Genomic DNA, 16,159 nt, shown 5'->3' on the forward strand with positions numbered 1-16,159 from the left:
CCAAGTTCTTGGGGCCTGTATATCCTGCTCAGCAGTGGCTGTGGTTTTGAGGGGTTCTGCATCCCTGCGTTGGCCATTTGGAATGAACTCAGGCACAGAGGCTGAATGCTAGTGAGGGCGAAAGTACTCTTGGAACTCATGCAATCTGCTTCCAGAGCATATGCACATAATAACCACTGGACTGGACTGATACTTACGTTTTTGTGAGCCTGAGCTCCCCGGACACCTCAAGCTTATTGGGTTCCCTGGAGCAACTAATATCTCAAGGACTTACCTCCCAAAGTGTGCCAGGTACCCCAGGACAGCAATGGTGAGGGCCACCCACACTCCAGTGGCCTCTGTAACCGCTCAGTTCTCCAGGATCCCCTTCTACACATAGGCTCTCCATCTAAAATTAGAAATGTACTCCACTTTCGTTTTTATTGCTTTCCACTTGGTTTCTCTGCTCAGATCTCTCCTCACCCATGATTTCATCATTTGAGCCTCTTCTTTTTTTCTCTTGCTTCTCTAACTGGTCCTTCCGCCTCTCCATAGGCACGTCCAAGTTCTGTGCTGTATTGGTTTGTAACCTGCCATTACACGGTATCACAAACCAGGTAGCTTAAACAGAAATGTATTGTCTCACGGTTCTAGAGCCGAGAGCTTCAAAATCAAGGTGTGTGCCCGGTTGGTTCCTTCTGAGGGAGAAGGGAACACAATTCAACCCCACAACACGTGACAGCTGTCACTGTCTTCCCTGTCCCTTCCCCCTCCAAGACACGTTTCTTCTAACTGGCATGCCCTTCCCTGATTTCTAGCCCTAGTGCAGATAATTTAAGGCCCTAGCGTAGGAGAGGCACACAACCAGGGATTACATCTCAATTCCTACTCTCTGTGGTAGAGCTGCTGTGTGATGTAGAGTGGCAAGTTCAGGTTTCTCCTCTGGAAATAAGAGGACTAGACTAAATAACTTCTCAGGTCCCTTTCAGTGCTAACACTTTTTTAAAAAACGTATCTCCCTTGTCATTTCAAAAAGTTTCACACTTGATGGCGTTGTCCTGTGACCACCAGATAAAGACTTTGAAGGTAAGCAGTATTGCACGGTGGTTGAGCACATAAGCCACATAAGCTTTGGAGTTGGGCAGCAAGGCCCGTCTCACCCTCTGTAAGACAGGAAGAATGGGACCTACCTCAGAAGGATGTTGTTGGGACTGACAGCCCACGATCTCAGTTTTGTCATTAAATAAAGGTTCTGTACTCCATAGTTGGGGGCTCCATTTTGTGACTCCGGGAGAGGTAGAAACCCAGTCTTTTTTTAAAAATTTTTTTTAACATTTATTCATTTTTGAGAGACAGTGTGAGCGGGCAAGGCACAGAGAGAGAGATGGAGACACAGAATCCCAAGAAGGCTCCAGGCTTTCAGCTGTCAGCACAGAGCCTGACGCAGGGCTTGAACTCACAGATAGCAAGATCGTGACCTGAGCTGAAGTCGGACACTCAACCGACTGAGCCACCCAGGTGCCCCGGTAGAAATCCAGTCTTAAGCCTCTTTTCCACCTTCTTTTTTCCCAGACACTTCTGTAGCCAACCGAACAGGAGCCAAATGGGATGTTGCAGTGGAACAAAATTCCTAATAGAAGTTTGAGTCTCTCTTCTTAGTTATTCTTGGCCCCATTTTGGCTCGATTAAACTTCTGTGGCTAATTCTGGCTAGATCCAAATCTATAGCTCTCTAAAATTGATTGATCAATCTTCCAGAAAAGCTAAAGAGAGTCAAAGTCTTTTTTGGGACATGCTGAGGGACAGGTTGACAATGACCTTGTCTCAAAATCTCCCACTTGTGATTGCCAACTGCAGAGTTGTGACAATTATTGATCTTCTATATCTACTGCTTTTGAGCATGGTCATCTGAAGTGTAGCCACATCAGTTATTGGTGGCCAATGGGCTTTAAATTCCAGACCTTGGTAAGTGGATGGTTAAAGAAGGGGTTGGCATCAGTGGCTGGGTGCTTGTCACTCAGTCTATTTTGAGGTTACATCTACATTAGGCGTATATCCATTTCCCCCAGGAGATGTAAGTACCTAGAGAGCAGGCACTGTATGCCATGAATCTCAGATTTGCTGGGAAATCTGAGATATTTCCACCAAACAGATGTTGCTCTGTAACTACTGATTATCACATGGTCTCCAGTGGCCCTAATTAAGCCATAGTCCTCCCTTCTCCCCACCCCTTTTATTGTTCAAGTGCACTTGATCCACTGACTTCATTAACTTTACGAGGGAGAGTTAGTCCGCAGCTGTGTAGGCAGTAACTTCCATGGGTACACCCCTCTTCCCACTGGGTGAGTTGTTGGACAACTCCAGGCCTTCCAGACTCTACCCTGCAGCCCCACAACACGACTTTCTGTTTCTTGAGGTGGTATGAGTATTGTATTCAGTCAATGTCAAATAAATTCTAAGTACTCCAATCTTCCAGTTCAACTAGCTCTTCGTTGTCAAAATCAAACTCTTTACAAGAACTTCTAAGATGTCCTTCATAACCTATCTCTGCTTTCCTACCAACCAGCTCTCCAGACACTCCCCCATCCAGGTGGATGGAAGTGCTTGCAGGGTAAGAGCAAAGGCCTGGAGTTGGACAGCATGGATTCAAATTCCACAACTTACTGGTTCTAGACCTTGGGCAAGAAACCTTCTGATCCCTAGCTTTCTTACCTGCCAAGTGCATGTAATACTGTATTGCATCTGATCTAAGTCACAATCAATTGTAAGATGCACCATTATTTTATGTATCCCGGAGAAAGAAAAAAACATGCTTCCCATTATAATTATGACATCATCAGCTGGAAGATGTACTGTGTACTGCTTAGCTTTTACTGCATAGCAAATCACTGTAAAATTTAGCGGCTTAAAAAAGCAATCATTTATTAGCTCATGATTTTGTGGCTTGGCACTTGGGCTGGTTCAACCAGGTAGTTCCCCTGCTGGTCTCTCCTGAGCTCTCTCTTGCAGCCAGTCAGCTGGTGGATATATGGGCTGGATGGCTCAGGAATGGCCTCACTCACTTGGATGTCAGGATATTTGCTGGGGTCCCTTGGTTCTCTTCTACATGTCCACTCCAGTAAGCAGTTCATCCGTCCTAAAATGGTGGCCTCAGGGCTCCAAGCTCTGCAAAGGGGATAAGCCCCAGCGTACAACTGCTTTTCAAACTTTGGCTTGCTTTGTGTTTGCCACTATTCCATTGGCTGAAGCAAGTCACATGACTAAGTCAAGTATCCATGTGGGAAAGGATTACCCAAGGACATGGATTCAAGGAGAGGAACGACAGTGGCCATATTGCAAAAAGTCTACTATACATCCTGATGCCAGAGAGATTAAAATCTGGAAAAATATGCATCTGAGATTACACAAAATATAGTAAAAGTCGTGGATGTTAAAGATTTATTTTGGTGATCATTTCACAATATACAGATATGGAATCATTATGCTGGACATCTGACACTAATATATGTTCTCTATATCGATCAAGTCAACCATATCTCAATTTAAGAAAGTAAAGAAGAAACAGGGGCACCTGGGTGGCTCAGTTGGTTGAGCCTCTGACTTCAGCTCAGGTCATGATCTCACGGTCCGTGAGTTCGAGTCCCGCGTCTGGCTCTGTGCGGACAGCTCAGAGCCTGGAGCCTGCTTGGGATTCTGTGTCACCCTCTTTCTCTGCCCCTCCCCTGCTCGGGTTCTGTCTCTCTGTCTCTCAAAAATAAATAAACGTTAAAAAAAAAAAAGAAAGTAAAGAAGAAACATATTAGCTAAAGTGAAAATAGAATCAAAGAATATTTAATTTATAGTTCTGTTGGTGGAGGGACACCCTGTGTTTAAAGAGATGAGAGGCAAATGTTTTGAAAAGCAGCTAATGTCATTAGCTTCTAGTGAAAGAAAACACATTTTTCTGGGACTGGAGAGAAAAAGGTGCAAATGGATATAGGTAAGTTTGAAAATATTAGAGCTGAAAGAGGAAGAAAGCCTGCCCTCCACTCTTGTGACCAAAATAAATCCAATATCCTACATTCCAAGGAATATATTGTTGTGACACCTTTTCCCTCCCCATTCCTCTGTGCTCCTTCTGTTTTCACAGAAGAAATCATGTTTCCACAGGAAAAAATCATGCTTTGGGGAGTATTAGCCAAGGAAATAGTTCATTGGTCAATCTGAAAACACACATGATTGTCCAGTTCAATGCACAGCGGTGGTTATATTGTTTCCCTTAAGAGTTTCTACCGTTGAGTATTCCTGGCAGGTCCATCAGTGAGCCCTCCAGTCTTCTGTAAACTTTAGTGAGTCAGTAGGGTTTTTAGAACTAAAGTTCCCAGTTCATAACCACTAATGCTCTAACAAGCCATGAATTTCTGCTCTAAAATCTGGAGTGTCACTTTAAACAGTTCAGGGTGACTAGATGAAATATATCACTGAGAAGGTCTCCCTTCAAGGTATTTAAATATTAATCCTGCCTCTGCCTTCCAAACATTGTGTTCTCTTTTTGTTCAGTCATCCCTCAGCTGATCTAATAGAGGATTATGTAAATCAAAACTTTTGAAAGTGTGTTTTCTGCTTTTTAGAAGAAAGCCATAATTTCTTAAGAAAATAAAATCCTATATCTGATTCTGGAATAAACACTCGGATAGATATAGAGAGATAGGTAGATGGTATATAGATAGATGAGAGATAGATAGATAGATAGGAAGATAGGAAGATGAGGGTTACCTGGGTGGATCAGCTGGTTGAGTGGCCAGCTCTTGATTTCAGCTCAGGTCATGTTCTGACGGTCGGGGGCTCCACATTGAGCATGGCGTCTGCTTGGGATTCTCTCCCTCTCTCTCTGCCCCTCCCCCATGTGCTCTCTCTTTCTCTCAAAATCAAATCAAATCAAGTCAGATAAAAATATATAAAAGATAGAAAGATGAGCAGATAGACAAATTAGATAGAGATGGACAGATAGATATGTCTGGAGTATGGTAGGCCTTTTGGGGATTGAGTGTATCTCTTATCCAAGAAAGGATGATTATGTTAAAAAAAAAAAAAAAAGCAGGGGTGGTGGTGGTGAGTTGCTGTGTGAGATAATGTCTGCAAAGCACTTAGTACAGTACTTGCCCCCAGTGAATATTCTATTAAGTGGTATTACTTACGATTCTCTTTGGAAAGCCTTTGTAGCTATGCTTTTTGTATCTGCAACCCTATAAATTCTTATTTACCCTCCAAAACCTAACTCAGGCATCCCTTTCTCCAGGACACAGACACACACAGATACGCAGACACACACACACACACACACACACACCACACACCTTGTTATCCCCAGAGTTGTGCTAGCCTGCCATTTAAGTTGCACTGCCTGTTTGTGATAGGTTGTCATTTCTGTGCTTCTAGGTCTGTGGACCTGGCTTTGAGCTCCCTGACAGCAGACGTTGTGTGTCTAGACATCTCCTCCCCTCATCCCAAGACAATGCCTGGTACTCGATACGTGTTTATCCCATTGAACCGGTATGTCACCACCAATAGTACTGCTTCTCCTTCTCCAAGGTGTAACTGCTGTTTCCTCCGGAGGTGGTCCCACAGCTCTGTCTGATGGTTCTGGCACAGAACTTGTCACATTCATTGTGATTACTTGTTCGTGTAATGCACACGCAGATAGGAGGTGCCTTCTTCACACTCTACGTCTACGTGAGACTCCCCCTCACCGTGCCTGGTGGTAGCAGTGAGTACTCTGCTCATCCTTGTGACATAAATAAAAAGTGTCTCGAATCTCCATTCTACTTATTCTCAGGAAGGCCTGTGGCTAGAAGTCTAGAGGAAAATTGGATTGAGTATGTGATTCATCAGGGGTTGTTTCTAGTCCATTCCTAGAACCTGAGCTCACTGGCTTCCCTCTCCTCTGAGGTCACAATGCTGCTCCCTCATCATGTGCTTGAGTGCCCGGGGGAGCCCAGCCCCCGTCCCTGGGGTCTCTCTCACCCTTCCACCCCACCCAAGGAACAGTCATGTCGCGGGCCCATGACACCCAGCAGTATTTGAAGTTTCTCTCAGTGAACAGAATGTGTCTAAAAATACCGCAAGGAGCATATGGGACTCGGACCAGATCATTTGTCACCCGATGTCTCTGGGAACAGGACACTGGTAACCCCCGTGGGGTTGGGACATCGGTTCAGAGTGGTGTTGAAACTGGGTGAGTGGGCAACATGCATCCTCCCTTAGTTCTGCTCTGGCCGCTCCTTCATGCCCGTTGCACCAGCCCAGCCACTGCAGGCTCCCCCCAGGCCCACACCTTAGCCTTCTGGAGGCCATGGCCCACCTTGAGAATCTGATGAAAAATATGGATCCGCACCTCATAAACGCTTCCTGTGTGCTGTCTGTGGGTGTCCGAGGCTCCCTAGGTTAAGAGCCTGTGATAGAATAGAAAAATACAAATCTCTAAGTTCAAGGCTGGACTCTACCTCTTCCCGGTGTTTAAAAAATGGTTAAAGAAGACAGTTTAAGGGGCACCTGGGTGCCTCGGTCAGTTAAACATCCGACTCTTGATTTTGGCTCAGGTCCTGATCTCATGGTCGTGGGATGCGGCCCCATGTGGGGCTCCACACTGAGTGTGATTCTCTGTCAAAAATCAAAAGAAAGAGAGAGAGAGAGAACAGAATTTAAGTGATATCAATAAACTATTTAACACTTCATGGAACCGATAGTCCCCATTCAAGAACGGCAAAACAGAGAAGAAGGCAGGAAGCATTTATAAAATAAATAATAAAGAACAGGGAAGAGAAAAACAGAAAATATCTGATTGGCTGGGGCTGCTTAGGCAACCTTGATTGGAATGAGAAGGAACAAGGAAATAAGTACAGAGCCTGAGTTGGCTTTGCTTTGGGGGACTAGCCAACTCACGTATTTCTGGTCAAGTGGATCACTTATAGGGACATGAAAGTGATCTGAATTTTGATTTGTTGATGGTACACCCTGGTCAGGAGCAGATCCAACTTGGGCCTAGAAATTTATCTTAACGCTAGTTATGTGACTTATCTCCCTGAGCCTCAGTTTCCACATACGAACAATAGGTTGTAAGGGGCCCGCCACATAATAGGTCCTTGGTCCTCGCTTCCCCATCCCAAGCTTCCAGATATGTTTTCATTTTTAAGTGCATGGTGCTATCAGTTTGGCACATGTAGGCAGCAAAGTGTTGACGTTAAATTCAGCTTTTCAGGTATTCACTTAAAAACGTTTGCTGGGCATTTACTGTGTGCTATCTAGGAGGTAGGTGTTGGAGTGTGTAGGTAGGTGTGTGTCTGTGTGTATATATACCTGTTCACGAAGGATGTAGAGTTGAATATAAAATGGAACCTCAGTTCACAGCATGACGACCTAGTGCCTATCTATCCCTAGAATATACCCTCTCTGAAAAATTTTCGCACAAAATATTTCACCTAATTAACTCACTACAAAGACACGGTATTGGTGCCCCAGTATTTTGGCCACGTGATCAAAGTCTGGCCCTTGTTTGGTGCCCACCTCCCTCTGTGACAATACATTCTTGTCCTTGACTTTGTTAAATTCAATGCCAAGAGTCTCCATCGGGAATATTCTTACATAGTCTGAATTGAAGGAGATGTCTTAGGTCTAAATATAGGAATACATGGCTGGTTTTGTATCATTGCCGAAAATCCGTGTGTGTGTGTGTGTGTGTATCTGACAGGCTTTTCTTCAGTTTAAAATGCAGGCTGCCCGCATACATATGGGCTTCTGGTCATTTGGACTCACTATTGAAGACATTTAGATGACTCTGTTCTCATGCGGTCTTCTTCAGGTCAATCGATTTGCCAGAATTTACCAAGCTCCCATTTTCCCAAGCCCATGGCTTTTTGCTAACAATCTGGGGAGGTTACTGAAGACAATAACTAAATTTCTGAAATCTCTGTCTGCTGGGTGTTGTTCCTACTGAGATACCCCCATGCTATTAAGCTTCTACACTTTTCGTGTTAAAAAAAATAGTATGGTGGTCTAGTCTCAACTTTGGGTGAACAGGTCTGCTTTAATTTGTCTCTTTTTCAAGTTTATTGAAAATCATCCTTACCATCCACTCACATTTACTGGGCAGCTACTATTTTGCACCGTCTGGGGCTGGGAACTGTTGTGGGTGTAAGCCATGATTTCTGTTTCCAAAGGTTCTGGGCTTTTTTTTTTTTTTTTAATGTTTATTTATTTTTGAGGTGGGGGAAGGGCAGAGAGAGAGAGGGAGACACAGAATCCAAAGCAGGCTCCAGGCTCTGAGCTGTCAGCACAGAGCCCAATGCTGGGCTTTGAACTCACAAACCAAGGGATCACGACTGGAGCCAAAGTCAGACGCTTAACTGACTGGGTGACCCAGGTGCCTCTGATTCCAAAGATGATATGATAAAGAATATATTTGGTCTTTGCCCTTAATTCCTGCCATGGAGTCCCTAAAATCCTTGGAATTTCCTGAGTGCTCAGTGTCTTTTGTTACTCAAAGTGAGTCCCTTTAGTTTTAGAGGGTCCCTTTTGTTTTATGCTAGCCAGGAGATTTATGTTAGCCTCAGAATAGGGTTGATCTTCCAGCCTCACTCATTGAGTTCCAGGAAGGAGCAGCTGGAGATTAAGTTTCTAGAAAACCTCTGAAAAGAAGAAATTTGATGAGCTTCTGGGTTAGTAGATGCATTCACGTGCCCCGAGGGTGGCATATTCCAGCCCCACACAGATAGACAGTCCTGCACTCAGGACCTTCCTGGACCTTGCTCTATGTACCTCCTCATCTGGCTGCTTATTTTTTATCCTTTATAATATCCTTTCGAGTAAACCAATAAGTGTGTTTCCCTGAAATCTATGAATGGTTCTAGCAGATTATGGAACCTGAGAAGTGGGTCACAGGAACCCCAGTTTGTAGCCAAATTAGACGTAAGGGTGGGGCCTTACTACTTGCAAGTGACATCTGAAGAAGGAAGGCAGCCTTTTTGGGACTGAGCCCTTACCCTGTGGTGTCTGTGCTAATGCTAGGTTACAGATTGGATTGAATTGTTGGGCACCCAGTTGGATGCCAGCACAAAATTGCCTGCTGGTGTTGGAAAACACTTTGGGAACACAGGATATATTTATTTAAAGATAAATAATAATACCAAATAGCACATGAAAACTGTAAGTGAGTGGTGCCTTAGTCAGCTTATGTTAGGTTTTGCTACAGTAACGTCAACTTTAAATCAGTGGCCGATAACAAAGGTTTATTTTTCATTCTCTTGATGGCTGAACTAAAGATCGACCGTGGACTCCACAGATCTTCGTCTTTCCAGGACCCAGGGTGGAGGGACAGCCTCTCTCTAAGGAGATGCCACTCTTATGACAGAGAATAAAGTGCAATGGGAGAGCTACAAGATCACTCTCAAAGCTCCGCTTGGATGGGACACATGTCACTTCTCACATTTTAGTGGCCCCGTCAAGTTATGAGGGTGACGTGTAATCCTTCCACAAGAAAGGGCTGCGAATCATAGGGACCAAGAATCCAATCTATCATAAATAGCATAGGGAAAGAGTGCTATGGGAACGAAGAGGTGGCAAGCTCATGGGCGGGGGGGGGGGGGGGGGGGTCAAATGGAGCCACTGAAGGGGCCTTGAAGGATGGTTAGGATTTAGACAGATGGAGTAGGTGCTAGGTCCTTTAGATGAGGCAGCAAAGTGTCCAAAACATATTCAGGTGACAAGAAATAGACAAATCAGAAAGAATAGGGTTGGAGGAGACAGGCTGTCTTAGAGAAAGATTGAGCTCCCTGTGTCAATATACATGGATACATGATACTAGTTGCTAATATTTATTGAACTTTGTATTTAATTCTGCCATGAGATTTTCTCCCCATTTTATGGAAGTTGTGGGTTAGAGACGTCAAGCTACTGACCTGAAGCCACATGGCTGCTGAGTGCGGAAGTCAGGATTCAAACCCTGGCAATCTTAGGGGCGCCTGGGTGGCTCAGTCGGTTGAGCGTCCGGCTTCGGCTCGGGTCATGATCTCACAGCTCTTGAGTTCGAGCCCCATGTCAGGCTCTGTGCTGACAGCTCAGAGCCTGCAGCCTGCTTCAAACCCACTCGCATTCTGTCTCTGTCTCTCTCAAAAATGAATAAACATTAAAAAAATAAAATAAATAACCCTGGCAATCTGCTGCAGAAGTGTGTAATCTTTACACTACTACTTCTGGGAGAGCCTGGGGGGATTTACACACCCACCCTGTGCCAAACAGTTGGCTTCCTGGCTGTAAGCAACAAAAACCAATTATGACTGATGTGAATAGATACGGGACCCTGGAAGGAACTCACAGGACGTTGACCTGGTACCTAGGCTGAGAAGCTGGAAGAGCAGAGCCATCTTCTAGCAAGATTAGTCTCGTCAGAATGCCACCACCACAGCCACAGTACCTGCCATGAGGGGATCCCAGCCCTCCCTTTGTGTCTGTTATACTCACTCAAGAGTCCAAATTGTAGGATGGGCTTCTGGTTGCCAGACTCTGGCCCAGTGCCTGGGCCCAGGCTGCCAGGGATAGAGAGAGAAAGAGGATCTCTCTGCTTTGTCATCTGTAGTCACAGACCAGGTCATGTGACACTCCTGCTCCCAAACAGAAGGAGGGTTGAACATCGCACAGTAAAAATGACAAATGTCCACTACCTTCTGTAACCCCATGGAAGGGGACAATTCGGTTATAACATTTGTAGTGACAGAAGCAAGGACTAGGATTAGAATTAATGTAGAGGAGGGGAATTAGTTATTTCTCAGAGACTTGGGGGGATGGTATAATGGTAGGCCTCATGGTGGAATAGCCCCTTAAATAAAGTTTTGAAGGATAAATGGGTAAGAATCATCAAGGCAGACGATAACAGGTCCAGACACAAGTGAGCGTGTATGGAGGTACAGATGTGTGAAACAGCACTGAGTGAGATTCACTGGGAACACAACAAGAACGTGGGTCCAACATGGCAGCTGCTCTCAGCGAGCACAGCTGATTGGACTGAGAGATGGAGAGGCACTGAACAGCGTCAAGTAGAGGTGAGTCACGCTTGCATTTTCGAAGCTCACTCTGATCCCTGATGGAGGGCAGATGGCAGGAACTGGTGTGGGTCAGGGTTAAGCCTGGTAGGCCACGGGAGATCAAGTTTCTAATTCTGGCCCTTTCACCAATTTACTGTATGATTTGGCCTCTAGCTTATGCTTTCCGTGTTTAGGCCTCACTATTCTCATCTTTAAGATGCTTTGGGTGGATAAGATCATCTTAATGTAGTCCATTCTACCTTTGAAGTTCTAGGACTTAGTCGCCCCAAAGGAAGATCGGAGTACAAGTATAAAAGGCTTTCAATTCCAGGGTAAGGTATTTGAACTACTTATTTATTTATTCAACAGATATTTATGGAGTGCTTCCTATGTCAAGCACTGTTCTAGGCTTCAGGGAAATAGCAGAGAATAAGAAAATCCTCCACCACTATGGGAGATTTTTGGAATAAGAACTTACACTCTAGGGGAGACTGGGTGGCTCAGTTTGCTAAGCATCCGACTTCGGCCCAGGTCATGATCTCGCGGTCCATGAGTTCGAGCCCCGTGTTGGGCTCTGTGCTGACAGCTCAGAGCCTGGAGCCTGTTTCAGATTCTGGGTCTCCCTCTTTCTCTCTCCTCCCCCACTCATGCTCTGTCTCTCTCTTCTCAAAAATAAATAAACGTTAAAAAAAATGTCCAACTCTTAATGATCTCATGATCTCACAGTTTGTGAGTCTGAGCCCCTCAATGGGCTCTGCACTGACAGCGTGGAGCCTGTTTGAGATTCTGTCTCCCTCTCTCTCTGCTCCTCCCCCCACTTGCTCTCTCTCTCTCAAATAACAATAAACCTAAAAAAAAAGAGGTGCCATCCTAACCAGGTGGAGATTAGACGCAACTCTCTAATAATAGAAGGTGGCGCTATGTGCTAGCAGAAAAAGGAAACAATAGAAAAATAAAAGTTGGGGGGATTGAGAGTGACGGGAGAAAGGCACTCCTTACATGGGCTGGCAGGGAGGGCTTCTCAAGGAAGCGAAAGAGACTTTTAGGAGAGGTTTAAATGAAGGAGGGATCAAGTCCCGTGAAGACGGGTGGGAAGAATTTTCCCAGCAGAGTGATCAAATAAATGGCAACTGCAAAGGTGTCAGGGTGGTTTGTTTAAAGGAGAGCAGGAGGTCAGTGGGGCAGAGCAGAGTAAGAAGAGCTTCAGGTAAAGGAAAGAGCAATTGTAAAGGCTCTAAGTTATGTTTAAGAAAGACCAAGGCATTCAATATGGTGTAATGGAGTAAGCCAGGAAAAAGGTCTCAGTAGGTGACTTCAGAGAAGTGGCCAAGAGCCAACTTTCCTCCATGACTTGTTTTTTTATTCCATTATTTCAGTGTGTGACAGGCACTGGGCTAAGCTCTGGAAACACACCCATGAACTGGCTATGCCTTCAAGGAGCTGAAAATGTTTCCAATGGACTCACAAGTACGGCAAACACATTTCTAGTCATCAACCTTATTATCTAGCACTTCATGTCTTGCCAACTTTCATCAAACTCTTCTGATCCACCAGGCTGTTGTTTAACGTGTTTGCTTTGCCTGGGTTTGCCCTTATCATCCCACACATCTAAAGCTTCCTTAGTCTTTAAGGTCAGCTCAAATACCAGTTCCTTCAGGAAATTTCTTTTGCCCTAGACTGGAAGAAATCTCTGTTGTTCTGTGTCATGCATCTATCAATTTGTCCCTCTATCCATTTGTCCATCCTTCCATCCATGCACCTATCCATCCATCCATCCATCATATTCTCTGATTCTTTTTCTTTTTAACAGGTAGCAGCCCTGTCCTGGGAATTGTTGAAGCAGCAGTAAACAAAACACCATCTTGCTTTCAATGATGTCAGAATATAATGCCAAAGTAACAAGAAAAGAAACCATTGAAATACAGGAAATGTTACAAGCTATCTTTTTCTTTTTTTTTTTTAATCAGGCACTTGCTGTTTGTCTAATGCCATAGTAAACACAATGACTACTAATAAAAAGTGAAATACTGAATCCTGACTTTAAGGGCATCTCCTGTTTCATAAATAGAATTTGTAAACAATTTTTCAGTGTAGAGAATAGATATTAAATATCTGCTGATTAAAGACTTCATATAAAGTTCAAGTAGTAGAAATACAATTGGATGATTTAGTCTGATGACAAAAATACAGTGGACCCCTGAACAATGCAGGGCCGAGGGGTCCTGACCTCCCCACACAGTTGAAAATCTACCTGCAACTTTGGACTCCCAAGAAACTGAGCCACTAGTAGCCTACTGTTGACCAGAAGACTTACCTATAACATAAACAGTCGATTGATACATATTCTGTATGCTCTACGTATTATATATTGTATTCTTACAATAAAGTAAGTTACAGGGGGTGCCTGGGTGGCTCAGCATCCAACTCTTTATTTGGCTCAGGTCATGATCTCACAGTTCATGAAACTGAGCCCCACGTCAGGCTCTGCAGTGTGGAGCCTACTTGGGATTCTCTCTCTCCCTCTCTCTGCCCCTCCCCTGCTCATTCTCTCTCTCTCCCTAAATAAATAAATAAGCTTAAAAACACTAAAGTAAGCTAGAGAAAAGAATATGTTATTAAGAAAATCATAAGGAAGAGAAAATACATTTATAGAACTGTACTGTATTTATGAATCCCATACGTTTACATCATTTGTTCACGAGATGCATCATCTGTCAGTACCTACCTCAATATTACATGATACAAAGCAATGTAGATGTTAATACGTATAACACTAGACATCAAACAATGAAAATATAATGTGGAAAGAAATTCATGTTTATTTACAGGTATAATGATTCATGCATTGACAATGAAAAAGCAGCAGTGTGATTGCTTTATGGTAGCCTAGTATATCCCACATGACTGCTCCACAGTAGCCTAGCCTGTACATTAATGAGTGAATTGCTGTAAAAATTTTATGGCACAAAGCATCATGTGCTTTGTGCTTTGATTCATAACAGTATTGAAAACATTGTTATGTTTTGTAAAACCACTTACATGTGATTGGCTGACACGCAGTTTCTCCACTTACGAGAGACAGCGGCCTTCCTTTTGTTTCAAGTTGTCCTATAATGACTTCCCTTTTTCTTGAACCACATTAGAGGCTACAGGTATGCCTTTCTTACAGCAATCCTGCATCCACATAAAAGCTGCATTTTCAATACGACCCAAAAGGGTATTTAGCAAGAGGTGCAAAGTTTTTTGGTGTGCCTGGGGTGGCACAGTTGGTTAAGCATCTGACTCTCGATCTTGTCTCAGGTCACGATCTCATAGTTGGTGAGTGCATAGGGCTATGCGCTGATGGCCCAGAGCCTGCTTGGGATTCTGTTTCTCCTTCTCTTTGCCCCTCCCCTGCTTGTTTGTTCTCTCTCTCTCTCTCTTTCTCCGAAAATACATACATAAACTTAAGAAAAGGAAGGTCAAGGTTTTCATGGCTACTGGCCTGGCTGTGGTCATGGCCTCATGCAGTTTCTTTTGTTTTCTTTACAATGGTCTCTATGCTGGATTCATGCACTTGAAACCATAGGCAAAGGCAGCTGCAGATCACGGTCCACAGTACATATTAAGAAATTCAACTTCCTCTTGTCATGTCAGGACTTTGCTTCTTGGGAGCATTTCCAGCGTCACTAGTTGCACTTCACGTGGATTCCATGGCGTTATTTAAGGTTTACAGTATTGATTAAACATGATGAAAAATACGCAAGAACTGTGAGCGGTCACTTTTTACTGCAATATGCAATTGACTCGAGAGAGGAGCTGCCCACATGGAGATAATTAGCATCACAGGGTGTTTTTAAGCTTGAGCTCGCCACAATGGTCACAGGAGGTAGCTGTGAAATTACCAGTGTAGTGAAATATGTACTACAGTTAGTTTTATGCAGTTATGATCTAATACTGCATCTGCATTTACATTTCTCCTAACTGCAGATGGGAGTAGGTATGGTCTGTGTGCATGAGTTTTGATAAATGTTAACTTTTTATAATAGATTTGTGCATATTTTTTTTTGGCAGCAAATGATAAAATAGTCTGTACACATTTTATTCATTCGCGACGTACCTAACCCGTGCATAATTTCTTCGATATTTCTAGGCTATGTGGTTTGTCTATGAGGTTTTTTTTCCACATTGTCAGAAATCTCCATAAAATTTTCCAATATAATTACTGAAAAGAATTCGTGTACAAGTGGACACACACAGTTCAAGCCCGGGGTGTTGAAGGGTGAACTGCAGTGTATGTATGACTTTCGCCAATAATGGAGCAGATCTCTCAAAGAGTAAATTTCTAATAGATCAATCAAAAATATTGCAAAACACTCTATCAGCTAGACACTGTGGGAGAACCCCACTCAAAGTATGTATATTTATGTTTAGCTGTGGGGATAAGACCCACGCATTTCGAAGAGTAACTGCACTAAAAAAATAAGACGCTGGGGGCTCTGGGCTGATGGCTCAGAGCCTGGAGCCTGTTTCCGACTCTGTGTCTCCCTCTCTCTCTGCCCCTCCCCCGTTCATGCTCTGTCTCTCTCTGTCCCAAAAATAAATAAAAAACGTTGAAAAAAAATTATAAAAAAAATAAGACGCTGAAGAATGGCAGTGAAATTAGTGGTGTTTGCAAAATAAATGATATAAATTCAGACAAGTATCGAGGAGGGATGCTTTAAATCGGTCCTTTCGCGGTGAGCAAAATTCATAGGATGATAACGAACGGAGGGTGGAAGCCCCATTTGGGGAAATGATGAACACAAAGGCCCAGCTGAGAGATGGCGAAGTGTTAAAAACCACAGGGAAGAGCGTGGCGCTCATTCAGTCTTAGGGAACTGGCACTGGCCTGTTTCGCTAATCAGCATCCCGAGCATATGGCCTGACATAAATGTCTGTTGGATGAATGAATCTTTAAAAATGAATGAACAAGCCAGACGAGCTACCGCGGATTCTTATTTAGGAAAATGACTTCAAGAATATGGTGCTTCTGGAAGATTCGCCTGGCAGAGTAGAACTGAGTAGGAGAGAGTGAAAAGAGGGCTCCCTCCTGGGAGGTGTGGCGTCACACGGAAGAGCCGAAACTCACACGGGAGAGGGCCAACG

At 43.9% G+C, this 16,159-nt stretch overlaps 2 long non-coding RNA genes across 2 annotated transcripts; one reads left to right on the top strand and one right to left on the bottom strand.

The window, feature by feature from the left end:
• Positions 1-1,185: 1,185 nt before the first annotated feature.
• Positions 1,186-6,688, bottom strand: LOC128314324 (uncharacterized). Its single transcript, XR_008295836.1, has 3 exons — positions 6,510-6,688; positions 4,734-6,409; positions 1,186-3,356 (listed from the first exon to the last, which is right to left on the bottom strand). It is a non-coding gene; the product is annotated as an uncharacterized LOC128314324 (long non-coding RNA).
• A 3,656-nt stretch (positions 6,689-10,344) lies between these two features.
• On the top strand, positions 10,345-13,007 carry LOC113604722 (uncharacterized). The gene is made up of 4 exons (XR_003426747.2): positions 10,345-11,050; positions 11,301-11,364; positions 12,409-12,499; positions 12,843-13,007. It is a non-coding gene; the product is annotated as an uncharacterized LOC113604722 (long non-coding RNA).
• Positions 13,008-16,159: the final 3,152 nt, after the last annotated feature.

The sequence above is a fragment of the Acinonyx jubatus genome, chromosome B1, assembly GCF_027475565.1.
Source record: "Acinonyx jubatus isolate Ajub_Pintada_27869175 chromosome B1, VMU_Ajub_asm_v1.0, whole genome shotgun sequence".
Classification (NCBI taxonomy): domain Eukaryota; kingdom Metazoa; phylum Chordata; class Mammalia; order Carnivora; family Felidae; genus Acinonyx; species Acinonyx jubatus.